Below are 19,378 nucleotides of genomic sequence, written 5' to 3' on the forward strand. Positions count from 1 at the left end.
CAGGCTAAAATACATGATATCAGTAAAATAAAAAAAGTTGAATTAAAGACAAAGTATATGTACAAGCATTAATGGACTTATCAAATACTTAATAGGGTAAACACAAATTAATTAATTGTGTGAGAAATAAAAATAAAAAAATACAATTTTTTTTAAAATTAATATTTGATAATTTAGCTCTTTTCATTAAAGATAACCCTCTGCATCAATGCCATTTTTTTTTTATGTACCAATAGTATTATTACATTTTTAGGGTATAAAATACATATTTTTTTTGGTTCATGCTTAGAATTTATAAAATAATATTAATAACGGTAATTATATTAGTTTATCTAATCCTGGCTGCTGAAGAAAGGCAAATATGATTGGTGTTGGAAGATCTGGTTTAAAAACTAGCTTTATTATATTCATACAACACACTCGAACATAATATAGTGTTGTGATATATTTAAAAATTTAAAACTAAAACTATACAATAATTATTAAGTACTGTAGAAAGCTATTTTTATTTGTTACATACTAAAACAATTTGACAATTTAATATTTTTTTAAACTGTACTATGAGCAACCAATTAATCAATACTAAGATACCATATTTCAAAATAAAACATATGCGAATTTCGATTTGAAAATACAGGATTTATATTCTATCTACATAATCAACAGGATGCTAACGTACACAATGAGATCACATTATCTGTGACGATTGAATCTATGACTGGAAATAATAGTATAAAACCAAATCCTTAGAAAAAAATAGAATTTAATATAGTACACGGAGTCAAAATAACAAGCACCAATGTATCAAGTTCACTAACCTACAGAGCAATTTAGCCTCGTGAGAAATATTTCCACCACCGTCATCTTGTTAACAATAGAAAAAAGTTATAAGACACAATATACTGGTAATTAAACATATTACTTTTTATTTTAAAATTATTAATTTAATAATTAACAACTCAAGTCTTTCCAGCACAATTTTTTCTTTAATATTTTACACGAACAGTAGACAACAATATTGAGTAGATTCAAACGGTATGATATCACCTGATTAACATGAAAATTGCTTAATACAATATTATTTTATTAGCCCGGAACCTATACCTACTTGCGTACAATAATAATTGTACTAGGCGTTTTATGCATGAACATACAGGCCAAGAATCTGAGACATGGAACATTTTCTTTATGTAATTCTCTACCAAAGATATTTTCGTTTTGGCACTGCCGACAACATTCTTGTACTTTTATATGTGTACATTCAAATGAACGACGAAAGAAGCTGATACGATGCACACGTGAATGTGTGCATACGCATAAATAGAGATTAATTTTTATGCTTTCTGATTCAATAGTTAGTAATTACGTTACTATAAACGTATAGAAATACTTTTTTACTTAAGTATACTAACATATTTTATTTATTTTTATATTCAACAAAAATAGTGCGACTTCTAAATAACATTTAAAAATGATAATTTTAATACATAATTCCGAACTAACTGAAGGAACGAAACCTATAAAATACACACACATTTAGGGCAGTTCTTTTGTGGTATCGAATTTCTTGGTACAGAACGTGATTTTTAGAATAAACATGCTTTTACATGGGAGTCGTACAGTATTACAGTGTAAGGGACCTTACACAATCGTATACTATACAGTGTGTAGTATACAAAATACGTTTTCAAGATATACCTTAATTTCCCACAGAAAAGAATGTCAACAATTTCTTACCGCATTATAATAAGTATATATACAACATTTCTGAAACAGTTAAGAACAAATTGTAATACCTAGCCAATAGCTACTACAAAATTACCACAATGTTATCCATAAAATATTTTATAATTATTTATTATCCTCCGTTGGGCGTGTATAGGAAAATTATGATAGTACATGCATAGGTAGTTCTTACCCGAAATACACTATAGTGAGCAATTAGTGTTGTGGTAGCCTGTGGGAATGTAGTACAACCTATACTATGCACTCAGCTCTCGTGTTAAACGTAAGTATTATTATTACAACAAAATATTAATTCAATAATAGCTAGAATATCAAAGATATTTATTTAATTAATTTGGAATAATAAAGTCTATAAAATATACATATGAGGTTGTGCTGGTCTAAAATCTTCTAATTATTATATCACGTGTTCGTCTCTAACTTTTTAATGACACGCATGCTATTAATGACGTAGTCAGATTTTTCACTGTGGGAGAGGTTACAATAAATTAATATAAATGCATAAGACAAAAAATTTAATTCACTCATTTTTTTATTTAAATTTAAAAATGTTTTTAATTAACTAACTGATGTAATAATATGAATAGTAGTTATAAACTATGGTACCTACCTACTGGACATAAAATATAAAATGACATATAGGTCGACTACGTTTAACAATACAATAAAATAGTAAACATTGTAATAAGATAGAAGATAAGCCCAAAATTGCTAAATAAATGTTTATCCATATTGTTATAAGATTACAAGAGCATAACAAATACAGTTATTTTCAGTATACACAACAATAACATTTTTGTATTAAATTCTTATTTGAAATAACTAATAGGTAAGTAATATTATATAGGTACACCGAAATGTTCCATAAGTATATGCGTTAATATAGTATATTATGGTACAGGCATTAAGGTTTTTTTAAAGGAGCAACCCATCAGTAACACTTAACTCGATAAAAAATAACATTATTAATTTATTTCCTATTACTGTGCACTAAGGCGATGACTCTATGGGTCAATAAACAATAAAAACTAAAATTATAATTTTTATTAGTAGATAAAATTTAATTAACACTATCAATTTATAAAATATATAATATCATATGTACCTATTACTTATAAACTCATGGATGGTTCTGAAATACTAAAATGTCAACACTTTAATCGGGTGATATATCCATTATTCTAAAGCAAGTCCCAATAATAAAAACGCATATAATGGTCATCAACATAATAATATGTAAAACAGATGTGCTTATAAAAAATAAAAAATACTAGATGAGTACCTACCTAATATTAATTACTTAATATATTAAATTAGAATATTTAAAATAAATGCAACTGAACTAAATTATAATTAGAATCAACAGTACTAAAATGAATTCAAATTATAACTGTTTAAAATTAGTTAATAAACCATAATTAATTATTATATTGATAAATTTAATTTGTATATAGAAAAACATTTAACTTCAAATGCTCATAAAAAAGTTAGCTAAAATAATATTAAAAAGATCAATGTGCGTTAAAAGTTTTAAAAAATGTAGGTAATTTTAATACTGTCAAAACCAATTTTTTTAAACTTAAACTGTTAAGTTGGCAAACTTAAATATTAGTTATTTTAATCTTATTTAACAGTAGTAGCCAAGTACTAGAACATGGAACTTTCCTGGGACAATATTTAAATCTTAAATTTCATTATTATTTAACATTTTTGTTTGTGACCAATTATGTGTTTATTATCATTCTTAGAGTAGAAATATTGAGAAGAATAATATGCGATTTATAGTATGGTCAAGAATTAAATATTTAAGGTTATGTGGATTGATGCCAACCAAGTTTCATGCTTCATTATAAAAATATGTTATGTTTTATTTTTGAGCTCTACTTATAAAATTCTATTAATATAAACCACAAATATTATTTCAAGAAAAGGCACGTTTATTTATTATATTATTCTTAATATTTTTAAATTAAAAATACTTTAAAAAAATATAGGTATATAAGATAAAGCTATAATTCAAATATTATAAATATATAATCTATATTGTTCAGAATTATAATACAATTTTATATTCCTACAATAGGTACCTATCGAGTTAAATATAATATAAAATTATAAGCTATTGATGAACAGTCATTAATAAATAAAAAGTATTACGACTTTAATAAGAAATAACATTGCAATGATTTAATTATAAATATCTAATTTTTTCTAATCCCAATAATAATAAACTTTTACAACAATACCTATGTCATAATCTTGTACACGGCGTGATCATTTAACTATTGTTATAATATATATATATATATATATATATATAATCTAAAATGAATAATTTTCATAAGCAATAAGTCGGGCAATAAAATAAGACAATATGCAATCAATTATTCCAATATACAGCTTAAAGTAATTAACACTATAAATAAATTAAATGCATTTTAAATATTATCAAATTTTTGAGTTAGGTACATGCTATTAAATATGAGAGTAATAATTTTAGATTTGATAAATAAATTGATTTGTGAATCATTACATTAAATATGATTTACGATAATTTACGTACGTAGGTAAATTTTAATAGTTATTAAATACCTACTAACTAAAAAGTAATAGTTGAATTTACTGCTACGGGCATTAATCAATAGTTAATTCTATAAAATAATATTAGGAAAACATCCGTTAAAAAAAATATAAAAAATATTTTGATTATTTTTGAGAGTAAATAATATGCATTCAGAACCAATTTACTATAAGTAACCCACATATTGTTAAGAATATAAAATATTCATTAAAAATGATGAAATGTGCTTACAATGGTCTTAATAATTATCTTCTATTACACAGACAATTATAGTCAATAGTCCTAAAAATACATCAAAAGACGTAATTATTCAGATAATTGTGGTCCAATTTATGAAATATATTTCATTATAAATGCATTAATATGCTTAGTATAATACTTTGAACCATTCAAAATATAACTTCCAACATAAAACAATTTTTATAAGAATCCTTGAACTAGCCAAGGACCAAAAATCTTTTGACAGCGGATATTTACATTGAACGAAAAGATACAAAATATACTTATATTTATATTATACAACAAAAACCAATAAAAAACATGTAAGTAATATATAATATTACTAAAATATATATTTATTAAAAATAATGGTAATGCAATTTATAAGTTACTTACATTTATTTTACCAGAAAGAAATATTTATTTGTTTATTTCCTCGTTTATTTCTATACATAATACATATTATAGAATAAATTGTAGGTACACCATCATAAAAACAATTTTAATTAAAGTATTAAAAACCAAGTTCTAATAACTATGACTGAGTAATATATATTTAGTGAAAACCTGATACATAAAATGAAATACATATATAGCTCATGGTAGGGACGTATAAGAAAATAGATAATTAGATAATGATAAGTAAACACTTAAAATGTCGTCTGGTAACAGGGATTTTGAGATTTACGATCGTAATTTTTATTTATAAATGGTTGCTATTGGTTATAGAAGAAATAATTTGTAGAAATTAGTATTTATTATTTTATTGGTTGCCATTGGTTAATCAAGCAGATCAGGAACAAGCATGCATCAAATCGAATTTTTGCACATTGCATACCAAGGTGGTACTTAAAGCCGCTCATCGGCGTTGTCCATGACGTCGTCGGATTGCCTACCAGGGACCAGGGTGGCTGAGTTGCACTTACTACAGCGAGTTACACAAAGGAGTTGAACTATCACAATTTTTTTAAGAGTTGTCATTTTTTACGGGCAACGAATTGCGCGGGATCAGTTGTCAAAAATAAAATTGTATTTTATTGCCCATTTGTATGATTAAGTTTTTTTTTCAAAGTATATTTTATGTTTCATACCTATTAGTAAGAACCAGAATAAGAATTAAGAAAGCATCTACTTTATTTTTTAAACTTTATCTAGTGAGTAATTATCCATAAATTTCCAATACCCCCCTCCTACCATTGAAAAATCCTGCAAACGCCTCTGTTTAATATGTATTTTAATCAAAAGCACTATCTACTTTAATTGTATAATTATATTATATACTCTTACGTAACCTAAATCAGTATTTGAATTATAAAAGTATAAAATAATATTGATATTAGATAGTCAGCTCATCACAAATAATTGATCTATTTATTTATTTCAACCCGGCATCATAGGCCATTAGTTACAAATAATTATTTTTGTATAAGTACCTACAAAATTCAAAAATCGTATTTTATACTATAATATTCAAGCTGAAGAATAATTTGGTGTTTAGCTGGTATATACCTAATAGGAGTAACCAATGTGTATAATTGTGCATCACAGCTGGGGTAGTTCCAGAACGATGAACCTGTTTTTATAATAGTGTGGGAATTATGAAATACGTATTAGCTCTTTGTCAATTAACGCAAGTACTTACTCCCACACAACACATAATAATTGCTATTCTTTCAAATAAAAAAATAATTTAATATTATAATGTATAACACTAAAAATTAGTTTGAACGGCTCGTGAAATATAATATATATAATAGCTAAATTGTTTTTTTCTTTGAAGCGGAGTTTATTTAAACCATTCTGCGTATTTCTTATATTTACGCGAAAAAATATACTATACCAGATACCTACTAGTCCAGTTTTAATACCACATACGTACCTTTACACGATTGCTCAAGTTATTATCTAAATGTAATGATTATACCGTTATTTGTGTAAAACAGTTCAGAATTTAAGTGCATTTTGACTGGCTAGTTTTACTTAAATAAAAGACAATATTTTAAATGAGGCACACGAGTTGTCATAAAAGACCAGTTTTGTATAATACATTTTAGGAATAATAAAGTAATTTTAAATTACTTTATTCTAAATTATTGGCAATAATAAACTGGTGTAATTTATACTGTAGATATACATTTTACAATTCAGTCATCATAGACTAATTATTCAGTAACAATATCAAGTATATTAATAATTAATATACACGATCCATATGAAATTCGTTGTCATAATAGTTGTGGATATTTTGGTTGTACGAAAATTACGTAATGGGTACATAATAAAATTGAAAAATATAATATTATATATATTGTACATAAATAAATATTATTTAAACTATAATAATTGGTTATAAATACCTACTAGATATTGTAATAAATTAATTAACTGTCCACCAATGACGAATATTAGGCCATATCATGTATTACCGGTCGTAGGACCCCACCTATACACACATATTATATATATGTAAGCTTGATATATATTTATTACCACGATAAATTTATTTGGATTTTGGATTTTCTTTATTATGTTCAACAGAATAATATTAAATTGAGCAAATGGTAGTACTTACACAATTTTAAATATAATTATGTAGGTTAAAACATAGGTACTATAGCTATATAGTATATAATATCTATAATATTATACTATATACCATAATATCGAGGTATTTATCTGTTAAGAAGTTAATATGAGAAATTATAAAATTTTAATAATTTTCCAATTTGAAAATGTTCACGAAACTGTACGTCACTAACTATAATATAATATGATATTATATTGTGTAGGTATACTCGTATGTACAATGTACATAAGACATGATATATACAATCATTTAAACTATAAATATAGTTTACACTAGTTACTAGATATTAGGTAATAAATCATATATTCATAGAACATAATATTAAAAATACATATGAAACAAAATAACTTATCTATACCTAGATTATACTGAACCAAAATATATTTTTATATTGGTAGGTAGATTGTTATATTTTTCGTGTTCTTTTAACGAAATATACCATTTTATTTCTAATTTCATTCCAAAAATATTACACTCGTGGTCATAATCAATATCTAGTAGTAATGTGATCCAAGTATTAAAATAGCAATATTAAGTATTGTACTAGCTACATATCGAGTACTAATATACATCCAAGTTTTATAATTTTTTAATTCTCTAGAATGTTTAGATATTTTCTACCAACCACATAGTTATAATATTGTGCATACAATTTTAAAAAACAAATAAGTTAATTTTCAGTTTACAAAAATTGTAAACATCTAACATAAGCTTCTTCATAATATACTAATAATATATTAAACGATTAACAAAAAATACAAACCAGGTGACAGCTGAATAGCTGATGGCATAGGAAAATACGAGAAAAATATTTCAATATATTTTAAGTGATCGTAACCAAAGTAATAAGCATGAAATAACGGTAAGAAATAGAAAAAACTAAAATAAAATATGTACACTTCTCCATTTGTGTATCTATACAATTTAATTTTTTTTTGCAATATTACGCATGTAATGGTTGTAAGTACAATTTTTAAAGTTAATCGGAAGAATATATTATTATTGTTATAGGTAGCAGAAAGCAGTACTAACTACTGACCTTCAGCTGCATCAGAAGCATTAACGGTTAACGTCAACCGAGCGGCACGTCGTATAAGACTATACTATACTCGGAGCTGTACAGTCATACGGACATACAATATTGCAATTGTCTAGATTTTATACATTAATATTAAATACCATTTAAAAACATATAATCTCGCATATATATAATAAAAGTATATGATATTTTCCATGTAAAATTAAGTATTATAATAGTTATAAAGAATCTAAAAATACTAGAAAAATTAAAAAATTAAATACTTTAGTAATACCGCCTCACGTACAATTTTAAATAAATTGGTATCTTCGACAAAATTGACATGAATTATTATTTAAGAAATAAACATAATTGTAAAAACACGTTACATAATAATACACAACGCTAATTTTCTGCTATTAGTTTACAAATATTATGTCGATAGCAAATGATTGGCATAATCTAGAGCTCAATTTAAAAACTAATTATTTTTTTGACTAAAATTATTATTACAGTACTCGGTTTTCATTTTTTTTAAAAAAAAAAGGTAGGTATATTGAATACTTGAAAAATATAGTTACCTATAAATAGACTATTCCATTTAATTGCAGTCATATACCAAGTAGGTGTCCAATATGAATATATCATTATACTAACTTAAATACTTTTAAGAAATAATACCTAATTAATAATATTACACTTTATATCATAGCCGGAAGATAATGAATAATATACTACAAGTAGAATTTGATTGAAATATACATTAAAGGTATATTTAAAAAATGACTATAACGGCTAACAAGGCCAAGTGCCAAAATCTCTATCGAAGGACATTGATATGGTCATTAAATTTCAAGGAATAAAATAGTATAAAAGAAAAGAACGTCTTTAATAGTAAATTAAGATTGTTAAATAATTATTTTAATTTTTACTAAAATATATTTATTTTTTGAATATTCGGCACGTTTTGTAAGTCTACAGATACGTAAAAAAATTAATTAATATTTTAAAACATTTCTTGAGAACAAACTTTAAATATTTAAGAAATATAAAATCTACATGTGCGTATTTCGAAATATTTTATGGCTCATGCATTTTACTGTTTTACATCTTTGGCAACACAAAACAATGTGTGCCACGATAACATTTTCAACCAGAAACTCCCGAGTCACAATACTTCACAGGCAAAACCTGCATCGCGAACCGGTTTTCTTTCATCCTTTCTCGGGGTCAATGTTAGCCGCAGAAGAAACATGAGGAGTAATTTTTTCTCAAACAATGGTAAAACTTATGAATTTGCACTATTCAAATTAACAGATGGTAAAACGTTCAATATAAAATGTATTTAATATTTATATATTATTAACAGCTCACGAGATCAAGTAAGCAAGTATTTAATTAAAAAATTAAATTATAAAATATTTTACTGTAATCAAAATCTAATAGGTAAATACACTACAGTAGTATTATATTTACGGCTATACGTGTTTACGTGAATATATAACTCTGATCATAATAAAACATTTTTGGATGTTAAAATATAATGTACCCTCGAATGTACCTATTTATAAGAATTATTTTATAAGAGTACCTAGTTATCTAATTTATTAACAGGTTTTATTTTAAATTGTAAGTAATTTTCGGGATAACATTTAAAAAAAATGCAAAATAACGCGATATTAGAGATAGTTGTTAGGTTATCCCGGTTAATATAGTACCTAATGTTAAAACTTTTGCTTAAAAAGACCGAGGCATTGTATAGTATAGTAGGTTTCAAGTAAACCTCGTAATTGAGCAGATCACTGTAATGGATGTGTATAATTTGAATCATATAAATCATTGTATACGAAAAGGCGAAAAACGATTCTGATCAGTGACGCTATCTCAGCATGTAATTCCTACTTCTAAAGATATTTTATAATTTATTCATTTTACTATCAGTAAAAAGGTCGATGAAAAGTTATACGTTATAATAATTATTAATTATTATTTATCATTATAAATAATAATAATATTATTGGAAATACCAATGTACAGCAACCGCATAGTGTGAATAGGTTTGTGGTACAAAATATAAATAGCTTAAGTGATATAAATATTTTGAAAATTTAATTTTGTCTAGTAAATAATAATATGCCTACCTAACTAATGCAAAAAGTCCCTAAGGGCTACGATAAACATTTTTTATAGCAGTATTATATTTTCAATTTCATGTACCATTTACAAACAAAAATATTATTTACAAATTTATAAAAACTAAGCAATTTACAAAAATAATAATAATAGAAAATGCCTTAAATTAAATTATTACTGATATCTTAGTAACAAGAATTAAAAAAGAACTGTAAACTGTTACAAATATTACTTATAAATTATAATATACCTTACTGTTTTCAATGATTTATTTTGTATTAATATTATAGAAGATAATATTATGTACTATTAATTGGTTTTATGTAAAAACATAACACATTTCTAGTCAACACAATTGAATTGCAATTTAACAATTCAACCAGGTTAAACTGTTATAATAATGTACATGAAAGTAATCAACAGTACCTAGACAATATTATTTCACACTCGTGAAAGGACTTAACACTCAAGCCATTGTTTTAATTAAATTGGAAGCTTTCATTTATTCCACAGACAAGATATCCGACAGATGAATTAATCAAACGTGTGATACATTTTAATTGCTAGTGTTTAAGTAAGGATAATAGATAATACTCAAGTATGAATATCAGAATATATTAAATTGTTTAAATTATTAAAAATTGTTAAATAATAGTCAAGTAATAGAATAATATACATAAAAATTGTTGAATACATTATAATGACATCAAATTATTCGATCATAACTAGGTAAGTACCTATCTATTACCTACAGGCTATAGTCTATCCATACTTAATATCATTGATTATTAATATATGATATAAGTTTGAGTAGGAGGTATATACATACTATTTACAATCATTACTAATAAGAAAAATTGTTTAGTTTTTTATTTTGAATTATTAAAAATTATATAGAAAAATACACTGCAAAATTGTAATACACTGTCCAGTGGTCAACACACCTACACTTTGAATTCATATTAAAAAAAAAATTACTTAATATTTCAATAAAGCATTTTTAACTTATAAACCGTAATATCCATACAAATGTCTTGCGTCAAAATATAAAACAAAAATTACGATTCTGTCATTTTAAAAAAAAACTAATTATGTATAAAAATAGGTAGGTAGGTATAAAATGGAAAAAAAATTATAATTTTTAGCAAAGATGTGGTGTTATAAATAGCTACTTGAAATTAAATATAAGTTTGACTAGGATCATTAATTTTCCAAAATCAAAGAGTTATATAGGTACTTACATTTAACTCATAGATCAAGTACCTATAATATTGATAGTAGTTTGAGAGTTATTTTAATTAAATTTATTTTATTATTTTTTAAATTGAAACAAAAAAAAAAAAAAAATAATTTTAGTAACTTAAATAAACTTAAATGCTATATAAAATAGGTACCTAAAGTCAAAGAATTAGATGAGGAATTAGATAAAATATATAGGTACTAAGTCTATCAAAATCCTTTATCTAAATTTGTCAACTAAACAAAATTATTTTAAATAACTTTTGTATTGAATATTACAAAGAATATTATATTAAAATGTAGTGCTTATTACTAAATTGTAAATAGGTACCTACTTGAGCCTAATATTAAAAATATTATCTACTGGCTCACAGCTACATTTAAATTTATTTAATACATAATTTACAATTGCCTGTAATACAGTTTGTAGACCTATCACATTTATTGATTGGGAACTCAATACCTACTCTTGTGGTTAATTCTACTGTAACATTCTACCTCAATGGTCTTAAAGTTAGTTTGTGTACACTAATGTACCTGTACTAGAAGTCTAGAAAGGTAGTAGCTTGGGCAGTAGGAAAATACTTTTTGTTTAAAGAATATTTAAAATTCAACTAATTGTTCATGATGAATAAAATTTTTGTTCCTACCTATTAAAATTATAAAAAAAAAACTAAATCACAGACAATACTTGTTGATGATATGAAATTTATGAAAATAATTGTATTGTACATCAAAATGCTATAGGTTGGTAGGCATTTATTCTACAGCTTCTTTATTGCAATCTTATTTAGGGTTGTGTAGACTAGTGTTTCCCAACCTTTTTATTGTGGCAACCTACCAAATGAGTATTACATTTTTTACCAACACCTAATCCTAAATATATAATTTATATACACAGATGACGTATAGATTAAAAATAAATACTATATAGTATCTATCTAATAGTTAATACAACAAGTACTTATGAAATATAAGATACAGAAGCTGTTTTTTAACCGTTAAACCCATTTTTTTGTTTTACCATAAATATAATTGTGTAAGTATAACAAATATTTAAATATTAATAATCATTTTAAAATTAAGATTCTTAATGGCTATGTTGTTGTTGATGACCTGAAATCATTCTGTCTATCTCTGGCCTAACTATTTCAGTAGGCTCCCTACTTGTACATCTTGCTGCTTAATGAGATGACTATGTAACGTCTCAGAGATTATATTTTGCATACATTGTATCACTGCTACACTATGCTCTGCAACCTATGTAATATGTATGCTACATAATATATAAAGTAAAATATTTTTAATTTTGAAATCTATGTGATCTAATTATTTAAGTTTAAATAGTGCGAGCCAGGGTTTACTAAAAGTGTACTGTTACTGGAAATTTATAATATTATAAAATACTGGAACATAATAGTACGTCTGAAGCAGCGAATGGTGTAATTATTCTAGATGTAATAGTATGTCTGGAGCAGTGAAAGGATTAATAGATTTTGTTAAACTAATTTACATAATTGTAAAATTTAGAGGTTAGGTAACTCATTTTTTGTAAGTATTTTGTTAATATTAATAATTGCCAAAAATATTTAAGTGTCTGAAATAGCACCTGGTTTGAACACAATCGTCTTCCATTTGTTACTGTTATTATATTTATTTTTGCTTGGACTGAAGTGTCAACTGCTATAAAATGGTGCGAACAACATTTTAAAATAAACAAAATACTGTCATAGACTGGAATAACTATTTGCGGCAAATACGTGTTCTCAGTATTGAGGCAAGAAACCAAGGAAAAATGTTTGAAATAGATAAATGCTTATTTTCCAAGCGTAAAAATAATGCAGACAGAATACTTCCGCAACAATGGATTTAAGGAGGACTATGTCGTGAAACTTAAGTTTTCCAGGTCCAGGTTCCTGATTGAACCATGTATATCAAAAAAATTCAAACCAAAACTAGGTATCAATAAATTAAATATGATTAATTATTAATATAAATAAAAATAAGGTAGTCTGTGATATTAGGATTGTGATGTTTCACCTTAGATAGTATACTATAGATGGAGCCACAGAGTATTAAATCAATACAAAAAATGTTGCCGATATAGCGACGAGTCACCGAATTAGGTGGGTGATATGTGCACGTGCAACTCGACTTCTCGCATATTTATCCACAGATACCTATTGTACCTATGGATAATTATGCGAGGAGTTGCATTGCGCTTGCGCACATTGATTACCAAATTCGGTGACTCGTCGCTATATCAGCAACAAAATCATACACTGTAGCTCCATCCATAGTATATGATCTAAGTGCTTCACAAAACATTCGGGGTAGTCGTGATAATAGAGGTAGTCTTGGGTGGTAGTCGCGACAATAGCCGTAGTCTTGTATAACAGGTAAGTACCAATTTAGACATGATATATGATTAGGATGATATATTTATTAATTATTGAAATTCCTAATTTTTTGTATTGATAGATATAATTCATACCTTGGTGACCCTAAATAATTACTTGGTAACCCCCAGGTTGAGAAACACTGATGTAGACTATAGACATAACTTTTTGGCTTGTTATTGCTTATAAATTTTAATATAGGTAATGTATTAGTTAGTTATTGTAAATTTGTGATTCACAACATTTCACACAAATACTTACAAATGTATTAATAATCTTTGAACATCACCCTTCGATAATAACCTTTCCTCTGCCATTGTACTTATATACAAAGATCTTTTTTTTGGAACACTTGTGAGTGAGTACACTAGATCAACCTAGAATTATCATTATCTTCCTCATCAATAGATTTTACATCAAACCTAAACTAAAGTTTTTTATTCACTACCTGTAGTAGTTTTAACCCTCGTTTTAACCAAACTAATTTAACTTTGCAAATATACCTACATAATTATTGCCTTTCAAATATTTCTGAGTAAAAAAATTATTCAGAACTTCAGAAGGTAGGTACCATATTTTAATTTTTTTTTTTTAAAAAAACCATTACATTTTTAATTTTAGAACAAAAAATATATTAATAGGTACTTATTACAATTTGTAAATTATTTTTTTCATTGATTCACCTACTATTTTGGTCTGTAAATTTGAATTTTAAACTAATTAAACTAAATGATAAAAATGTATTTATTTTAAACTAATACTGTGTATACGGTTTTATCTATCCTTAACAAGTTAAAACAGTTAGATATCAAAATTCCAACATTTTGGACATTGAAGCAGATTAGATGAACTAAAAATAAAATAATGTTTAAACACCATAATTTATCATCCCGTTTATCACAATCAATTAAATTGTAAACAAGATAAATATCAGAATAAATTATGCTGGAAAGATTTAATTGGTTTCAATGTTGATTCAATATAATAAATTTATATTCAAAGTAAAGAATTAATAATTAGATACTTATACCTCTAAGTATACCCAAGTAGGTAATAAACAATATTCAATAGATAATTTACATTAACAGTCATAAATCAATACTACGTAGTAGGTACCTACGTATTATTACATACACACATTATTAGTATATTATGTACAATGTAGGTAAACTATAAAGCTTTACTAATTAACTAAAAAAATTGTTTTTAAAAATTTGAATACCACACATACGTATTAATATAAAACCTATTATCAGCTATACCTATATGTCATATTGTCATGCTCAGTAAAACAAACCTTACCATATTCAATTAGACTAAAATGTAATAGGTGCCTTGTGCCTACCTATGTATTATCAATTATAATAAAATATGAATAAATGCAAATAATAAATACAATAAAATGTCATTTCTGCATAGTAGGTAATATACAGAGGTGAATGTAATATTAATATTATTCAACAGGTTTTGTTATAAACATTGTTCAGTTATATATCTAAAATAAATATTGCTTTGTTGCCACTCTCCCAACGTATGCCCTGCAACTATTATAGAATACCATTTGACAATTGCTAGCGCTGACATTGTACACAATGAAACAATGAAATGTGTGTACCTACGCCTACATTCTACCTATCGTATTACTATGGCTTGTACACGAATATTGAGACGTTCTAACAGAATAATTATAATAGTTAGTAACAATATTAAGTGGATTGCTTGGTATTCGGAAATCCATTTTCGAGAAAATACGCAAAATCATAAGAAGCCAGTAGGGGTAGGTAAGTACTTACGTTTGAATACACGTCTCAAAGTGTATACACGTTGAAATATGAAACCGATTTATTTTTAAAACGCTAAGAATGTATACGTTACACATTGTGTTACGTCATTTGTTAAAATTAACCAGACTATTAGCAGACCTTAAGTGTAACTAAATAAAAACGAGTTTTTTCTATATATATAAAATACACCGGTCTAAAACATAAGCCCGTCGAGTTTATGCGTCAAGATCAAGTACCAATTATCCTATCAAGTAATATCAAGTATATTATATTTTTCGATCACTTACAGTAATACTTCTTTGAAATATTTGAAGTCGGATTTTCAGCAAAACCGACACTCGCCCGCACACTGCACTTGATACAATGTTGGTTTTTTTTTTTTATCAACTTCTCGACATTTATGTGTTAATTAATTTTAAAAATATAACAATATATAAATACTGCGAGTCGAATTCACCAATCTAATAAAAGTCGTGTGAAGCGAGAAAAAAAACTACAAAAACACCAAACACCACAGCCCGAAAGTAATGACAAGACTAACGAACCGGCCGCGGTCTGGAGACTGCAGCAGAGTGGAATTTACAGTGCAACAGACGGGCAATAAAAGTGATAGCAAATAGTAATATAAAATTCCCTTGCGAGCCAAAAACGAATGACTACTGAAGCGCAGTGTGACCAGCGTGTACGGTAAAAGAAAAAGTCAATAGACGCGATACCCGTCCGGCAGGTTACAACCATAGAACAAGTGCCGCTACCGCTGCAATGCTCCCTCTGGTGACGGTGACCACCGACCGGCGGCGATGGCGGTAGCACCACAGAATAGATTAAATGGCAGGCGGCACTGCGGCAACTACTGGCACCATGGCGGCATCGCAATATCGCAATATCGCATCACAGATATCTGATATCTATATTATAATATCTGTGTATTGCATCGACGGGTAACGTAGATACGCGTATTCCTAAAAAATAACCGTCTCGAACTCTTTGGCTTTCCTGTAACTCGTGGGCGGGGAAAATGAGATTTCGTATTGTTATGACGAACACTCAATTTCTCGTAGACACATGCATGTAATCCACTATGATATTATGTACCTAAATACTCGGTGTAATATCTAGGAATCTAGTTATTCTACAATAATATATTATTATCATCACTATATAAATACATACCTGTATATTTCATGACGTGGGTACGGGTAATTAACTAGGAAGAAGAATGTCAGAATGAGTGCAATAATTATAAAGAAATTCGAATTAATAATGGTTCTCATATAACGTACCTACGATAAGTATACAACATACACAAAGTACTTTAGACTACCAGCTATATCTAATGTGTGAATATTTTTTATTTCACCTGCGATCGTAATAAATTGCATTTTTAGCACACTTACTATTTTACCACGCCAACATTAATAGCTACCTAAGCTCATTCGATGGTTCTATTATTATTTATTACTAAATAGTAAATTGTAAATACTTATTCAAAAATATAAAACATTATAAGATAGTATTAAAATATTAAATTACAATAAATAAACAAAACACATAATAGTAATCGCTAATGACATACCTAAATTGGTTGAATGATATTTTTAAACGGACCCTCCATTGGCCTCATAAATACCTATCTAGCATCTAATATAATATATATTAATATATTCTGTAACGAATATGTAACGTTTTTTAACAATTAATTATTCAACTAATTAACAAAAATATCGAAATTCTAGCTTCATACGATTGTTAAAAATGTTCTTCTCTACAATTTTTGTAATAGGTAGTTTTGCTGTAAAACGCTTCAATAAGCCGTATTACTGGAATTACGAAACCATGTTTTTATGCCATATTTGTCTTCTATAGTGCGCCCTCTTCGTATTCGAATTTTATACAAATAAAAACTATACTTTTGTTCTTCATGTAATACGGCTTATTGAAGTGGTTTACAACAAAACTACTTATTATAAAAATTGTAGACGAGAACTTTTTTAACAATCGTAAGAAACCCGATTTTTGATATCGTATTCCAATCGTCCAATATCACATGGTAAATTAACACGGTTTTTAACTTTTTATCGATTAATTATTCAACTAATTTATAAAAATATCGAAATTCGGGTTTCTTACGATTGTTAGAAAAGTTCTTCTCTACAATTTTTGTAATAGATAGTTTTGCTGTAAACCGCTTCAATAAGCCGTATTACTTGAATTATCGAACTATTTGGGTATGATAAAAATACTATTTATTACGATATCGGAATAATTAATAATTATATAAAAAAAAAGGTGGATAAGTGGATGTCGCTCTGCTGTACAGTAGGTTACAAGTGGGTCACTGTAATGGATGGTGTTAAATTTGAATTCAATGATATAATATCATTGTATAAGAAAAACGATTCTGAGCGAAAACGGTCAGTCAGCCTATGATTTTACCAAGTATATTTGATGATATTATTGTGAATAAAGTAATTTATATATAACCTATTTACGTGGAGCCTTGTTTTAAATTTTCAATCCTTAGCCATAAATGTTGTCAAAATTTGAACTTTAAATGCTTATAAAAAAAAAATTGTGCCTATGTATTATTAATATTTTTCAACTGCTATTAGAACGATATATCAGGAGCCTTATATTAAATTTTCACGCTTTTTTACCCAACAAATAAAAATTTATTGATATTTATAGAAAAAAAAAACTAAAAAAATTGAAAACTGACAATGTCCGTAAACAGCTCAAAAAGAGTCAAAATATTTTCAACATTTTATGGTGTATAGAATATGCTAATATAAACATCCAGTGAAATTTTCAAGTATCTACAGTCATTCGTTTTTTAATTACAATAAAATAAGAAAATTGTTACATGAGAAATCGAGTAAATATCAAATGTTGTAAAAATATAAATTTCAGACGCTCATAAAAATTTAATTTAAGTTTCTTCTAGACATTTTTTTTTTGGTAAAGGTAGACAAACTTATGAGTAATCTTATATTACATTTTCAAATCTTAGATTTAAAAAGAAAAATTTTTATGAATTCTCATCAAAATAATTTGCTATTTTTCGTGATTTTTCCGTATTTTGTCAAAATTTGAACTTTAAATGCTTATAATTAAAAACGGTGACTAAGGATTTTTAATTTTTTTCATCTGCCTTTGAAACAATAACCTAGGAGCCTTCTATTAAATTTTCAAGCTTTTTTACTCAACAGATAAAATTTTATTGATATTTATAGAAAAAAAAAACTAAACAAATTGAAAACTGACAATGGCCGTAAACAGCTCAAAAAGAGTCAAAATATTTTGTAAATTTTATGGTGTATAGAAAATGCTAATATAAACATTCAGTCAAAATTTCATGTCCCTACGGTCATTTGTTTTAGAGTTACACCAAAAACTAAAATCGATTTTCTCGAAAACAGATTTTGCGTAAAAATTCCCGTTTTTCCTTAATTTTTCTTTTGTTTTTCACGTCGCTTGTGAAAACTACTGAGAAATTTTTACTTTTGATCCCCCAAAGGACCAACTAGATTCACTTTCCTATCAGAAAAGTTACTATTGAAGAAAATCCAAGCACTTTTACTGTCCTAAAAGGTGATGACAGACACAAAAATAAAAAAAATAATAAAAAAAAATTAAAAATAAAACACACATCATTGTAAAATCAATACATTT

The 19,378-nt window shown here is 26.4% G+C and overlaps 1 protein-coding gene across 12 annotated transcripts in view; it reads right to left on the bottom strand.

The window, feature by feature from the left end:
• LOC132942305 (F-actin-monooxygenase MICAL3) overlaps window positions 1–16,312 on the bottom strand; it is a 42,772-nt gene extending 26,460 nt beyond the window's left edge. For 4 of the 12 annotated variants that reach the window (XM_061010599.1, XM_061010598.1, XM_061010597.1 and 1 more), the window contains exon 1: window positions 15,994–16,310. The gene's annotated coding sequence lies outside the window, so the exon portion shown is untranslated. Of the gene's footprint in view, window positions 1–15,993 lie in introns of all 12 variants that reach the window. The other 8 variants (XR_009664272.1, XR_009664274.1, XR_009664273.1 and 5 more) reach the window with 4 other exon arrangements.
• Between the last annotated feature and the right edge of the window lie 3,066 nt (window positions 16,313–19,378).

Source organism: Metopolophium dirhodum, chromosome 4 (genome assembly GCF_019925205.1).
Source record: "Metopolophium dirhodum isolate CAU chromosome 4, ASM1992520v1, whole genome shotgun sequence".
NCBI lineage: Eukaryota > Metazoa > Arthropoda > Insecta > Hemiptera > Aphididae > Metopolophium > Metopolophium dirhodum.